This window comes from Chenopodium album, chromosome 22 (genome assembly GCF_948465745.1).
Source record: "Chenopodium album chromosome 22, dcCheAlbu1.1, whole genome shotgun sequence".
NCBI lineage: Eukaryota > Viridiplantae > Streptophyta > Magnoliopsida > Caryophyllales > Amaranthaceae > Chenopodium > Chenopodium album.
The window spans coordinates 4,298,592-4,313,800 of NC_137855.1; the positions used below are offsets into that span (position 1 = coordinate 4,298,592).

Genomic DNA, 15,209 nt, shown 5'->3' on the forward strand with positions numbered 1-15,209 from the left:
TTATATGTGACAACATTAGGAGTAACTCCATGAGCTTGCATATCTGTGAACAACTGTCGTGCAAGCGTAAGTCTATTGGCTTTGCACAATCCATCAATAAGAGTGTTGTAGGTTACAACATCCAGTGCTATTCCTTTCCGAAACATATTTTGTAATATAGTAAGAGCCTTGTCAATATTTTTGAGTTTGACATATCCATTGATCATAGTATTAAAACTTACTAGATCAGGCTCACAACCGTTTTGTTTCATAAGGTCAAGTAGCTTTTCTGCATCTTCCATTTGACCACGCAAACAGTAGCCATCAAGTAAAGCACCATAAGTAATGATGTTTGGAGCTACACCTTTGTGAGTCATGAGCTGCAGTGTGGACTGTGCTTCCTCAACATTACCATCTTTACAAAACATGTCAACCAGCATGAGCAGCAGAATGCATTTTGTTAAGCAAAGTGAGAGCACTGGCATTGTCGCCGATCCCACAAAGGCCTTTGAAAATAGCACCATAAGTAACAATATCAGGTTGGAAACCTAAATTGATGATCTTATTCAATAGCTGAGCAGCTTGAGGAAGCTTACCACAGTGGACATAGCCATTAATTAAGGTAGTGAAGATGACACAATCAGGGGGATAACCAAGCTTAATTATTTTAGCAAGAAGAGAAAACCCGAAATCGATACAGCCCAAATGGCAGTAAGAATTGGCGAGAATACCAGTAGAATGCAAATCAGGTCGAATACCCAGTAATTGAAGGTGCCTGGAAAGAGAGATAATGGTGGAATGAGGATGAAGGTGTTTCAATTTGGAAATGGCAGTGAATAGCTGATTGAAAACGACAACAGAAGGAAGAGGACGCAAACAAGTCAATTGATTGAAGAGAGATTGTGGAAGTTTAAGATCGGAAAACCCTAATTTGCAATGATCTCTTACAGAATCGAGAAAAAGGTGACGATCATCAATTGCAACAATTGTTTTACTGGAAAAATGGGAAGAATTACGGAAATATAAAGGAAAGGAGGAATAAATAAGGGGAAAAGGAGGAAAAAGAGAAGTACCGGCATTAAAACGCAGAGCTTGAAACTTCATCTTTCAGATTTGGTCTCAGCAATGAAGCAGAATGAAGATGTTATCCCTCAAATTCTCAGAGAAGAAAGACGAAAATTGAAGGTTGACAATGTTCTGGGAAAGCCTTCAACATACAAATGTATTCCAAAAAACTTTGAACGAAGTATATTGTAAAACTAATGTTTAGCCTTTTGCCATGTTTGGGAGACGGCTGAAAGCTGAAAGATGAAGCTGATTGAGTTAACTGATTTTGACTAGCTGATTTTATTAACTGATTTGACTAACTTATTGTATTAACTGATTGTATAAAGTGTTTGGTAAATAACTGATAGCTTAAAGGTGATTGATTATGTGAAATGACCAATAAGTTGATTGTGGGGTAGGTAGTTTAGATAGGATTTTAAATTAAATAAGGTTATAAGTGTCATTTCACAACAATTTTAAGTTACACTGATACTATACGGAGTACTCCGTATCTGGTACCATAGATAGTTAAGAAGTGAAATTTTTGAGCTTTTCCATGTGCTTTCAAGTTGAATTTAGTTGAGCTCAGACTCATCATAAACAAATTTACTCAAGCTTGAATAATTTGCAAGCTAGCTAAACTCATTAACACCGACCTCTACTTGTACTGTTGCAATATATAATATTGTGATGACGGATTAGTTACTTATTCATTGTCATAAAGAATACCAATTGGAAAACCAGATCTAACTTTCAACAAAAAATAACTCAAGTATAATTATGGAGTATTATGTCAAGATCTCACCAACTCAATAAAATGGAATTAGATGGTGGATCAACTATATACTTACGCACTAGCTAATTAAGACAAATCAGCAAAATCACCATCATCATGCTACTAATTATACGAGTATTTTTTTTATATGTGCCAAAATTATTAGCCAAAATAATGTATCTTAACCAATAATCATATTGAATCTACCTAATTATTTCCAGAATTAGCTGCTCCAACTAGAGTGTAATAATAATAATAATATCAATGCATGCATTATACACTAAGGGCCTGTTCACATTTACTGAACTGAGCTGAACTGAACTGAACTGATTGGAGCTGAACTGAACTTAACTGATTGGAACTGAACTGAACTGAATTGAGCTGAAATGAATATTTTATGTGAGAGAGAAATTAAGAGCTGAACTGAACTGATTGGAGCTACACTGAACTGAACTGAAATTAAATGAATATGAACAGGCCCTACAAATCTTAAATTCTAAATTAGAATCTCTTACTAATAATATAATTGAAAGAACAAGAATCCGACAGAAGATTCTTATATGATGATATAGATTCTCACCAACTTTTAGTGACTAATGAGGTTTGATAAACTTTATTGCTGGAATTCAACCCAGGTGCTTATATCATCAATATATTATTCAACCATGAGAATGGACTACTAGCCCCCACACTTCATTTTAGCAGTGTATATATAAAGAACCGTGTTTTTAATTAGGGGCCGGTTTTTATTATCAACAATTATCACTCAAGCGATGGAGAAGTAGCTAGGTTGTAAGTAAAGGAGGAATTTTAGATTAGAATGGAGTTCCATTGTCATATTGTATCTCTAAATTATTCTCTCACACGTAATTTAATATTGAGCGTCTCAAAATAATCTTCCTTATAAATTATACTATGTATGTCATTTTCTCTATATCACATCAATTCAACCATATTTGTCTATTAATAATTTGTCTTCTTTCTCTCAAACAACTTAATAAACATTTTCGTTTACATACATTTTACAATTTTTTTTTTCTTATTTTAATTTCGTGATATTAAAATTAAGGAGCATAAAGTCTAAGGACTAAATAATAGGTCTAAGACTTTTTTTTTTTGTTTGATTTAATATGTTGTAGAGTTTGTGACTACTCTGTATTAGTCATTTTTGTTTAATTGTTTATTTAATTTTATCAAAAAAAACTGTTTATGGTCAAAACTTTGATCTATGCAGATGGAAGATAGGATTTCATAATATATAAAATAACAATTTTGAATTACTCGTTATATTTTTCGTTCAGTGAATGAATGAGGACCTCAAGATAAAAAAAGTAGGGTTATAAAATATACAATAGAAAATAAAAATTGTTCATCCTTTTGTTTTTCGATATTTTGTTTTTTTTACGAAAAAAAAAATGTAAAGACACGTGGAGCTAGTTCAAAAAAGTTGAGCTCTCTCCCTCGTAAATAAAAACAAATCGAAGCCTTAGCTTTCATGGTTACATGCTTTACTTAGACAATTTTCCTTTAAAAAGCTTTCGACACTCTTGTAAGCATGCACGTTATGCATCACTACAAAACATTGATATGGACACGAATGAATACTCGTAAATGACAAATACTTTGTATGAGACGGACTAACAATACTTTATTATTATGTTCTGTAAATGCTAATCATGTATAGTATGTAGTAAATGAATAATAAGGTTAGATTAATATCATCAAATTTCAAAAGAATAGAAGTAAGATATTCTAAATACTGTATTTTAGATGGATGTCTAACTTATCAAAGAACTCTAAAAATACTTCATTTGTAAACAAGGCTTACAGTCTTAGTTACATGCTTGTTTCTGGGGGTTACGCAATGCCTTTTCTCGTGGTTTTCGTAAGATTTTTATTTACTCGGATTATGAGCCTCTGTGTATGATGCTAGCCCAAGCCAACAACAGAAGGACGAGGTTTCTCTACACTGGTTACTTCACGATATCCAGGCTCTTTTGGCTACCTTTGCGGCTTGTAAAATTCTTAAGGTTCCTCGCAAATGGGTGTCTCCTGCTCACTGGTTGGTTGGAAAGGTTCGTGCTCGGGAGTGTCTTTTTTGGTCTTTTGAAATTGTTGCTTGTGTCTTTCTTTCTCTGTTCTCACTGTCATTAAAAAAAAAAGACCATGTCATTTTAACTAGATATAATTAAGCATGCATATGACATTCTCATAAAATTTACTATTACTTTCAATTTCTAATACTAGAATTCATCTTATATCACAATCTCGTTCCTTGTTTTTTTAAGTAAACATATTGTGAGTTCCTCAATCGCAAACCATAGTATAGACACCATATTTCTTTATCCAATAGTCTAAAATAGTATACATAATAACTTAGAAGGATTAATCAAAATTATGGTTAAAAAAAACAATGCTACTATTAGAATGATTAGAAGGATGTGGCAAGAAGCTATTGGAGTTGAGAAAACATCCAAGAACAAAAACTGAAAAATAAAAACAATTTGTGTGGTAGTCATTAAATTTAAGCAAAGGGGGAGAAAATGGGCCATTGAAGTAACGGGTATAAGCAAATCGTCCTTAAACAGCGGGTAACATAAAGGGGCCAATTTCTAGTTATATGATCGTTACATATGACATGTGTCCTTATACTAAAGCTGTGGTGTCCTCCCGCTCTTTGCAAAAGCCATTTTTTTAATTTAATTTAGTTTTATGGTTATAAGCTTACTATGTTATCAAATTTGTACTTGATTTATTTTGTGAACATGGTAATTAATTGGTAGTTGATTGATTGATTAGTTGGATGTATTTGCTGATTATAAACATCTAGTTGTATAAAAATAATTGTAAAAGATAGTAATTGTTAATTGTGATCTTGACTCGGCTCAAATTCATTTATAGCAATCCGTAAGAAATATGCCTTGAATCTAATTTTGGGTTGTGGAGTAGTGAGCGATAGCTTGCAAGGTAGCTCGGTAATTTATTGGCAAAGTTGAATAGCTCGAGAGGTATTTAAGTGCGACTAGGTCGAGCGAGAGCTCAAGTGCGCATAACACAAGAAGTCGCGTAAGCAAGTTTGGAAGTTGCGCGCTGAGGGCCAAAGTTGCGCGCAGCAATTTAATGTTGAGGCAGTTAGCGTTTTTCTACGCGTTTATCTATTATTCTGGAGTGTTATATATACCTTTTAAAATTATTTGCAGTCGTGATGATGTGTCATTGAGTGCTATTGAGAGTCTTTTGTGTATTTTTTGATCTGTGAGATCTGAGAGAGATATATAACATTAGAAATCCGAGACAATCAATTTGTTTTATGTGATTAGTCTCAAATCTATAATTTGTTTTCTCCAAAATCAATAAAACAATTAACATTGCCTGCCCGTGGACGTAGCCAACACATTATTGGTAAACCATGTAAATCTGTGTGTTTTCTTGTTAATTTTACATCCAATATTTGGTTTTTCTTGCCTCCTTTATAACACAACCATTTTTAGTAAATGTATAGGAATATAATTTTGGCTCATCTCAATTTTATTTTGATAAAGAATACTCCCTCCGTCCCTAAATTACATTATTCCTCTTTCTCTCTATTATGTGAGGAATTAATACTAGAAAGAGGAATGTAATTTAGGGACGGAGGGAGTACTCTTTATTATCAGCAGAGCACTAAAAAATGCGACCTCATTATTGAATCACTAAATTCAAAAATCTATATGACCCCCTCCACGTACTCCCAAAGTCCCAAGTCCCAACAAATGGAACTCTATATTAGTCATAATAGTCTTGTACATTAGTCAAATGGAAATGATAGGTTCATTTATATTATACTTCGTAGGTGATCAAAGGGCGGGCCAAGCTGAGATAAAAATTACTACCTCCGTTTCTTATTAGTTGTAACTTTGGGGTATTATTTGTGAGATATAAAATATTTTAAAGTTGCAACTAATATGAAACGGAGGTAGTACAATTAGTTTGGTTGGGTCGGCCTAAGGTTTGGACTAAATTAAATATATTTGCCCAAAATTTGTAAAAGTGAATTACGCTTAATCGGTTTTTTTGGACAAAATATAACTAAAAAAACTTAAAATTGTATGTCCAAGGCCCCCGAGAAATTAAAATACTTTTGGACCGGTTTCGAACCGACTTTTTTGTCATGCTACTCCTTACTAAATAACTTTTGTATAATGATATTTGAATCAAAATTATTTTAATTGCTTTAATTAGAATTGAACTGATTAATGGGACTTTTGATGGTGGTATTTAATTAATCAACAAAAAAAATTAATTTTAAATTGTTAATTAGGAGTGGATAATCTACCCTAATGAGTAGATGTATCTATCTCCCTAATTTCATCGCTAATCATGTATGTATTCAAGGTAAACTCCAAACCTTAAGCATATCATTGTCATTTTTTAATTGCGTAACTAGTGAAAAAATCTTTGAATTACTTACGAAATTGGCTAACAAGGTCTCCTTCTCCTCTCGTCATCCAAAAATTAAATTAAAAAGAGTACAATTATTTTATTTTTCGATAGTATAAAAAGAATCTAAGCTAAGTATTGCAGTTTACATGAGTTTAATTTTTATTTACGGAATATTTATTTGTTTTAGAAGAACATGGAAACTGAAGTCATTTGACACTGACAAATAATATAAAAGTTAATGGTTTGATTTTGAATAACGAAATATTAAAGGGCAAAGCTCAAGCAAGTAATCAGATATAATAGTATTTTAGAACCTCATCAAGATAGAATGGATATTTTGCTAGTCTATATAAATCGATTTACAAGTCTCAAATGGCTTTATTAGAATAATCATTTGCTTATAACATGAGCAAAGCAAGCTCGATTAATAAATAATTATTACTAATGATAATTTCAAAATTATTAACAACACAATTTTGTCAAAAAGTTTCGAGTATCTACATTAACTTATTATAGTTGTATCCTTGTATTCGTTTAATTTTGGTGCAAATTAAATAAATGTTGGTACTTCGAATTATTCCTTTCACCTATTTCCTCCCATTTTAGAATTAATAAGTTTAATTAAGATAAGTTTGAAAAAATTAGGTTTTGCAAAGAGTCAATGAAAAATACAAAGTATTTAAATCTAACTCACTGCTTAAATAAGTTTTGTCCAATAAATGAATGAATAATGCACCAGTCTGATAGACGTACGAATGAATCATCCGCACACAAAAAAGAGAGAAGGTGATTGGTATCGAATTCAAAGGTCATAACATGCACGTTAGCATACTTTATAATTGTACTATGTTGTAGGTATGATTGTATGAAGTTGGTCAAGAAGATCCAGCTTAAGAAATTATTAAGGTATACAAATGCAGTCAACTACTAGTAGTACACTAGTACTCGTATGATTATTGAAGATTTGAAGCATTCTAATTAATTTTAAAATTTTAAAAGTCGTTTTAATACTGCTGCCCTCTAATCAACTGCTTCGTACGTGGATGTCATGTCATTAAGTCCTTAATTAACCCATCCAACCCAAGCTTTCATATGCTAAACCTCTCAACTTGGCTCATTAATTAATTTAAAAAATATGTTAATGGGCCAAATGATACTAGTACATTGTTAAAGACAAAAGTAGAAACAACAAAATTATGAACGTGTAAACACATGTAAGCTTATTAAATTTAAGCTCCATGAACATGTTGCCAATTGCCATTAAGAAATAATAACGGTAACTTGCCATCAACATGAACAGGATATTTTGTGGATATTGGCTATTTCATTAAAAAAAATTGCCACAATTTCAAATTTTTTTGTTCACACAATTGATTTCATTTTCACTTACGTTCTTTTTTTTTTCACAAACTTAATTTGGTTGTATATTTAATCTGAGTAGTTACTCTTTGCATTAAAATAAATTAAAAATAAAAGAACTCTTATTAATTAGTTATTAACCCCTATCACTCTTATATTATGTATCTTCAAATAACTTATACGAAGTAATAATTAGGTGAACATGGCCTAAATTAAATATATACAGTATATATATAAGTATAAATGTATAATCAAACAACTAAGAGTCTGTTTTGATTTATTGAACCAAACTAAACTAATTGGAGCTGAAGTGTACTGAACTGAAATGAATGATGTATAAGAGAAGAAAATTAGAAACTGAACTGAAATGAGCTGAATTGAACTGAAACTAAGCTGCAGAGAACATGTCCTAAGGCTTAAGATATTACAAAGAGTATTAAAAGTAAAATTAGTTAGTATATATACTAGGGTTTTCCTAAGTTTTTTAATCCTTCATACGTATTTTAGGTCTTACACACTTTTATTATGAATTTATAAGTTTAAATAATGAAATAATAGTTTTAATAAAATCTAATTTAACTGGTAAAATAATTTTATTTAAATGAGTTAAGACTTAAGAGTTACTCTCTAGTTGAGTAGGGACAATTTAAAAATTAGGGAGAACAATAAACATTATTTGGATTCCACCAAATTGCATGCATGACTCATCAAATCTTCATACTCGTACATGACCCAAACCCGAACATAGAGCAAATGACTAGTTGGGACCTCTAGTTTCCTTGTTGAAACATAGAGTCAGTAAAGTTGGGTATGTGTCGAACCGAAATCAAAAGTCGATTAGGCGCAATATGAAAATGACTCAATTTGGCATGATCCTATCACTAGCCCATCAGTGGCAACAACTAACACACGTGTGGGTAAAGCCGTGCATGAGCTTTGTTTATAAAAAATTGACACAAGTCTTACACAATATAACAGTATAACACGACTGTTACTACGTATTTAGTTTGTTTTAAACATAATCCACTAAAAAATAAGATATGTTGGCATGACACGTGTGGACCTACACGGCATGGCCCATGCGCACCTTTAAACGCCATAGTGACTGCGCGAAGGCGGGATGTCAAGTGTATCCCAGATATACACTACTGTAGCACACTAGATCAGAGTAGCCTTTAATTCATTCACACTCCAGCGGTGGATCTGAGATTCACTTGTAAAAAAAAGGACAACATTGAAGCAAAGTGCCACCCTGGTACAACCTGCCAATTATCTGTGTTTAACTGCTAAATACCAAGTATATTACGATCGGATTAATCCTAATATTGTTTTTGGCAGAACTTTTTGTTACTTTTTCCTACTCTATAGCTGTTCATATGCTACTTCCTACATACTTCTATTTTTCTCTTTCTAAAAGTGCAAATACCTCACTTTCCATTACTTACAAAAGACACTAATTAGGGATCAGCAATATATAACAGTATCAGAATCATCCCTTAATCAGTGATTAATTTTAATAAATTTATAATAATGTTTGCGTAGAAAATATGTTTAATTAATTCATACTAGAGTAGTGTACTAGTGTCGGTAGGACTATATATAGAAGCAGTCCATATTCTTTGAGTCTAAATTATTTTGTTTTTTATTATTATATATTTTTATTTAGATCTTCTTTCTACTTATATTGGACAATGTTAGATCTAATAATGCTATGTAACGTATGTATTTATAAAATGCGCCCTTTAAAGCTAGTATATCTTATAGTAGCAATAAATTTTAAATCTATATACAAGTATCCTTAATTAGTTAGCATGCAATTTAATGGATGATTGGATCCATATTATGGACTTAATTGGTGAGACAATGGAGTTCAAATTTGTCAAATTTGTTTTATTCATTCGCCTTTTCTTAGGGTCTGTTCACATTTACTGAACTGAGTTGAACTGAACTGAACTGAAATTAAGTAAAGGTGAACAGAACCTTAGTCCATAATCTATTACCTACGACATTATATTAATTAAATATGACTTATTGTAAATACTTTCAACAACATATAATACATATAATAATACTTCCTATGATAATGAAACTGGATGCCCACTGATAATTAAGGATTTTGAGTGGATAAACGGTGAAAGCTGATTTGATTATATGAATACGGTTTCACGTAAGTAAGATATGCATATGTACATATTGGAATTTGATTTAATTATGCGAAAAGTAGTAAAATTTATGAATGAATAATTGCAATTAACTAGGAAAATTTGGGATTAGTCAAACAGCCGGATGGTATTTTTCTCTTGCTTCTTGAGATTAATTATAAATTGCTTTAATCTTGGCAGCTGGTCTTGTGTGCGGTCGATCATACCGTGTGGCCACTTAAAGTAACTCCTATAACATTGATTAAGTAATACTAATTGAGTAATCCCTATAACATTGACCGAGTAATTTTATAACAATAACGAAGTAGGCCAGACATGAATAAGACTTTGTGTAACCTTGGTTATTAACAAAGAAATTCGAAGTGTTTTATTGAGTACTCGTAACTTTTAAGGCATTTTATGTGTACGTGTTATGTTTTGTTATGAATAAATTGACCTACACATGCATGATGCATATATAACTATGTGCATGCTGAATCAATTGTTTGGTGTAAGAATCTGTCCATGATGTTTCTATCAAAATTCTACTTCTTGACCACTAACGAGTTAGGCAATTACCAACTTTTATCAAATAAAAGTTGCATAGAAAGTCACTTATAATTATACTCGCATTAGATATCAATCATATCATTTGTTTCTCCTAAGTTCAAACAGGTGTTTTTTTTGGTGGGATATTGTTTTAGTGATTAAAACATTTGTCAAATGGAGTGAAAGGAGGTCGGTAGTTCCTTTTCCCACCTACTTCAAAACGATGAAAATTGAAAAGATTATTTAAAATAGCATTATTATACACCCGAGTATTCAAAACATCTATTTTATTAAAATTCTTTCAAATAAAAAACCAAAAGGTGATCATATATGCTTTTTGCCTAGAGTTAATTATATACGGAGTACAAAGTTTTAAAACACACAAAAACGGAAAAAGTCAACCCGTACAAATAATATGGAGTACACGTATGTCAATTGTTTAATTGAATTGAATGTTGTGGTTTCATGTTAGACTAATTGATACATCATACTTGTGGTTTAAAAAATTTACTTGCGTGAAATGCCAAAGTTTACTTATGAGGAGTGAGGACCATAAATATATGTAGTAAAACTGTAAAAGAAAACAAGTGATACAAATACGGTACATAAATAGACACAACACCCCTTTGTCATTGATGATGAATTATTTAGTACTATTAGTTAGTACACTATAGAGGCTCGCTGGTTCGTACAATCGAGTTACCACAACAATAGGGTAATATAGGCTACCCAACAACTTCTAGTGAGTAAGTATATTCTATTCTAGCTTAGCATCAAAATATTATTCTACCCTAGCAGAAAAAAAAAGTGATAGTTTTATCCTTTGTACTCCGTACTTCGTAGTAAATATTTCAATTCGGTAATAATAGAAAAATAAAAAAAGTACTGTATGTAATAAGCACAATACTTATAAAAATATTTGAAATACGTAGTATATTTTCCAAATTATTCTTCTGTGAAAGGAAACAAATTATACAGCCAATACAGGTACGTGGAATATCAATCCATTCATGGAGTAAATTCTAAAAAATCATTTTACCACTTTCTATTTATTGACGCAATAATAATAAATAGTCAAATAATTAACAAAATATAAAAATAAAAAACCCAAAAATCTCCTAGAAAATCACAACAAAATCTCCATATCTTACATTAAACTAATATTGTATGTTACACTAATATAAGTCCAGATTCAATTATTATTATATTTTAATCATCCTTTCCTCAAAACGACACCGTTGACACAAAATCGACGGCGCCAAGCCGTCAAGCCACCAACCTTAGCCATACAAAGTTGGTAAACCAACCATCCACTCTAACCCCAAGAGGGGTAAAACCGTCATTTCATGCATACCCCACAAAATTTCTCTCACCGACCCCGCTAAATCCCGACCATCCAATCCACCCCAAAAAATGAACGGCTAAGATTAGCCATTCCAAACAGCTTGGTAGATTTTACTCATTTTCTCTCTCCTAATTTCTCTATAAATACCCCCTTTAGTCTTCCCTTCCAACTCGCCTTACACCGGTCTGCAAATCATATAACAAGACTCGGACTTTCTCTCTCCTCTTCCTCTACTTTCTCTCTCCTCTCATTTCCAGCTTTTGCTACTCGGGGATTTCTTCGTTCTCCAGGTAACAATCTACCTTTTGCTGGATTTTTGAGCTTCATTTCTATGTCGTTATTCTCATCTTTTGACGAATTAATTGATGAATTAATGAATAAATTGATTGATAATCTCTAGATCTATGATGTGATGTTGAAATGCTGAAAAATGATTGATTTGTTCCGTTTTTTCTGTTAGATCTTGGCTATTTATCGTTACTACCGTAAGATCTGGAGTTTGAAATGAATTAATTGAAATGATTGTTGTGTGAAATGTTGAACCAGCATGTTCGTTTGATTTTTACCGTTTTTTTCGTGATTTTGGAGGAATTAATTCTATTTTAGGAGGATTTGTTGGTGTTATGATTTGATTTTGATAGGATCTGAATGTTAATGGAGTATTTTTTGATTGACAAAGGTTAATGGGAAATTAGGGTTTTCATTTGTCGATTTATGTTAATTGATATGATATTATGCTGTTTTTAACGTTGATTTATCGTCTGTTGGTATGATGAATACATGTTGAGCTTGTTAGATCTGGTGAAGTGATTTAATTTAAATAAACATTAAATGGAAAGGAAGAATGAAATTTTTTTAGGAATGGATTACAATATTCGATCTTCGATTGCAATTTGTTGGGAGTGAGTTGTAGATCTGGAGAACAATATATAATGGCATTTGTTTTGAGTCTTTGTACCATTTGATTGTTGAGATTCTAGGAGTGTTGATTGAGGGAATAAACTTTATTTTAAGGAATTTTGATTTGGAGCTTTATTTATGCCTCTTATCCTTGGATAGATATTTCTTGTAAAGTATGCTGCAAGTTGTGTGTGTGTGCTGATGTGAATGATTCTTGTTGTGTGTTACAGTTTGAAAAATGGCCGCCGCAGTCGACACCTTCCTATTCACCTCCGAATCCGTGAACGAGGGACACCCAGACAAGCTCTGTGACCAGATCTCTGATGCAGTGCTTGATGCTTGCCTTGCGCAAGACCCCGAGAGCAAGGTTGCTTGTGAGACCTGCACAAAGACCAACTTGGTCATGGTCTTTGGTGAGATCACCACCAAGGCGAATGTAGACTACGAGAAGATTGTCCGTCAGACATGCCGCGACATTGGGTTTGTGTCTGCTGATGTGGGTCTTGATGCTGACAACTGCAAGGTCTTGGTTTACATTGAGCAGCAGAGCCCTGATATTGCCCAGGGTGTCCACGGTCACCTTACCAAGCGCCCCGAGGAGATTGGTGCTGGTGACCAAGGTCACATGTTTGGGTATGCCACTGATGAGACCCCTGAGTTGATGCCCCTCAGTCACGTCCTTGCCACCAAGCTTGGTGCCCGCCTCACTGAGGTCCGTAAGAATGGTACCTGCCCATGGTTGAGGCCTGATGGCAAGACCCAAGTCACTGTTGAGTACTACAACGAGAACGGTGCCATGGTTCCAATCCGTGTCCACACCGTCCTTATCTCTACTCAGCACGATGAGACTGTTACCAACGATGAGATTGCCGCTGACTTGAAGGAGCATGTGATTAAGCCTGTTATCCCAGAGAAGTACCTTGACGAGAAGACCATCTTCCACCTTAACCCATCTGGCCGTTTTGTGATTGGTGGACCTCATGGAGATGCTGGTCTTACCGGCCGTAAGATCATCATTGACACTTACGGAGGATGGGGAGCCCACGGTGGTGGTGCTTTCTCTGGAAAGGACCCAACCAAGGTCGACAGGAGTGGTGCTTACATTGCCAGGCAGGCAGCCAAGAGCATTGTTGCTGCTGGCCTTGCTCGCCGTTGCATTGTCCAGATCTCTTACGCCATTGGCGTCCCCGAGCCCTTGTCCGTGTTCGTTGACACCTACGGAACCGGAAAGATCCCAGACAAGGAGATCCTCCAGATTGTCAAGGAGACCTTTGACTTCAGGCCCGGTATGATTGCCATCCACCTTGACCTTCTAAAGGGTGGCAACAGGTACTTGAAGACCGCCGCCTACGGACACTTCGGTAGGGACGACGCAGACTTCACATGGGAGACCGTCAAGCCCCTCAAGTGGGAGAAGCCCCAAGCTTAAACCGGAGTGAAGTCTATGAATTCATTGATTAATATTTTTGATCAATAAAGCAAGTGCCCGGATCTCCTCCACAGGCTGCAGCTGCTCTCTAACCAAAAGGAATATATAAAATGCTTTTGTATGGGCCACAATTTTAATGTCTTTTTTTAATTTCCCTTTCCTTTTCTATTTCTTTGTTTGCGGGTAAGTTGGTTGTTGGAGAAACAGATTATGGTTGTTGGGAGGTTTTGTTAGTAGTAAAATGGCAGCATTATGTTTGTAAAAGAGCTGCATATGTATGTTTTTTTACAACGCTAGAAAGGGTTCAGCTGCCGAGCAGCAACCGAAAAAATGTAATGTGTGCTCGTTGATAGTAGTAATGAAATATTCGCGTTACAAAAATATTTTCACCGTCTTCATACATACATACAGGCAAAATTCTCTTGTTCGTGTATCGTTTTCACCAAGTCTTCACATTATGTCCGTTCGTTCTAGTGTCGATTTTCGAGTTTCGACACAGAACAGAAGGCAGGTTATAGTTGGGAGGTGTTTAGGTGGTGTAGACCACATAATGAAAATGAAGCAGAAGGCAGGTATGGCCACCATATGGGTCCTATTAACTTGCTTTTATGATGGAAACATAAACATGGAAATTGGTATGTACGAAAAAGACGTGGTGTAATGTGAAGTGTCTGAGTCTCACGAGTCTTAAAACACCACTCAGTAACCACTGCTGCAGGCCAACAAGGAACACTCCCACTTCTAAGCTCTCTTTTGAGTGGAATGTATTCAAGGTTATTATTTTGTTTATTTCTTTTATTGTTTTAATTTTATTTACTCCATATTTGATGCTTTATCTTTGTCTTAATTTTTTAAGATATTGTATTCAGTGTCCATTCATTATTAAATTTGTAACTTGTATCTTTGTCCTTTATCTATTTCTGTGAGATAAGGATACTACTACTCATACATACTACTAAAAGTACTACAAGTAATTGTTAAAAAAAGCAAACCATAGGTAATTAATTAATTAATCTGTCTAGTACTTAACTACTTTGTATAAGATTAGTTTTTTTGTATTGAATATAAGCCAGTTGTATTGAATAAAATTTCATGCCTTCTATCCTTTCAATAGTATTTCTTTCAAAAAAATTTAATTATCCGATTGACTCTCTAATGTTATACTCCGTATTTCTGTCTTTGTCACTCTCTAACTCAACTCCCCTAACAATGACTTAACTATTCATAGAATTTTGATTTCCATGTTTAATAAAAAGTAAATCT

At 33.7% G+C, this 15,209-nt stretch overlaps 1 pseudogene across 1 annotated transcript; it reads left to right on the forward strand.

Annotated features, from left to right (window-relative positions):
• Nucleotides 1-11,774: 11,774 nt before the first annotated feature.
• Nucleotides 11,775-14,329, forward strand: LOC145605287 (S-adenosylmethionine synthase 4 pseudogene; annotated as a pseudogene). The gene is made up of 2 exons (XR_014105028.1): nucleotides 11,775-11,907; nucleotides 12,748-14,329. The product of XR_014105028.1 is annotated as an S-adenosylmethionine synthase 4 pseudogene (transcript).
• Nucleotides 14,330-15,209: the final 880 nt, after the last annotated feature.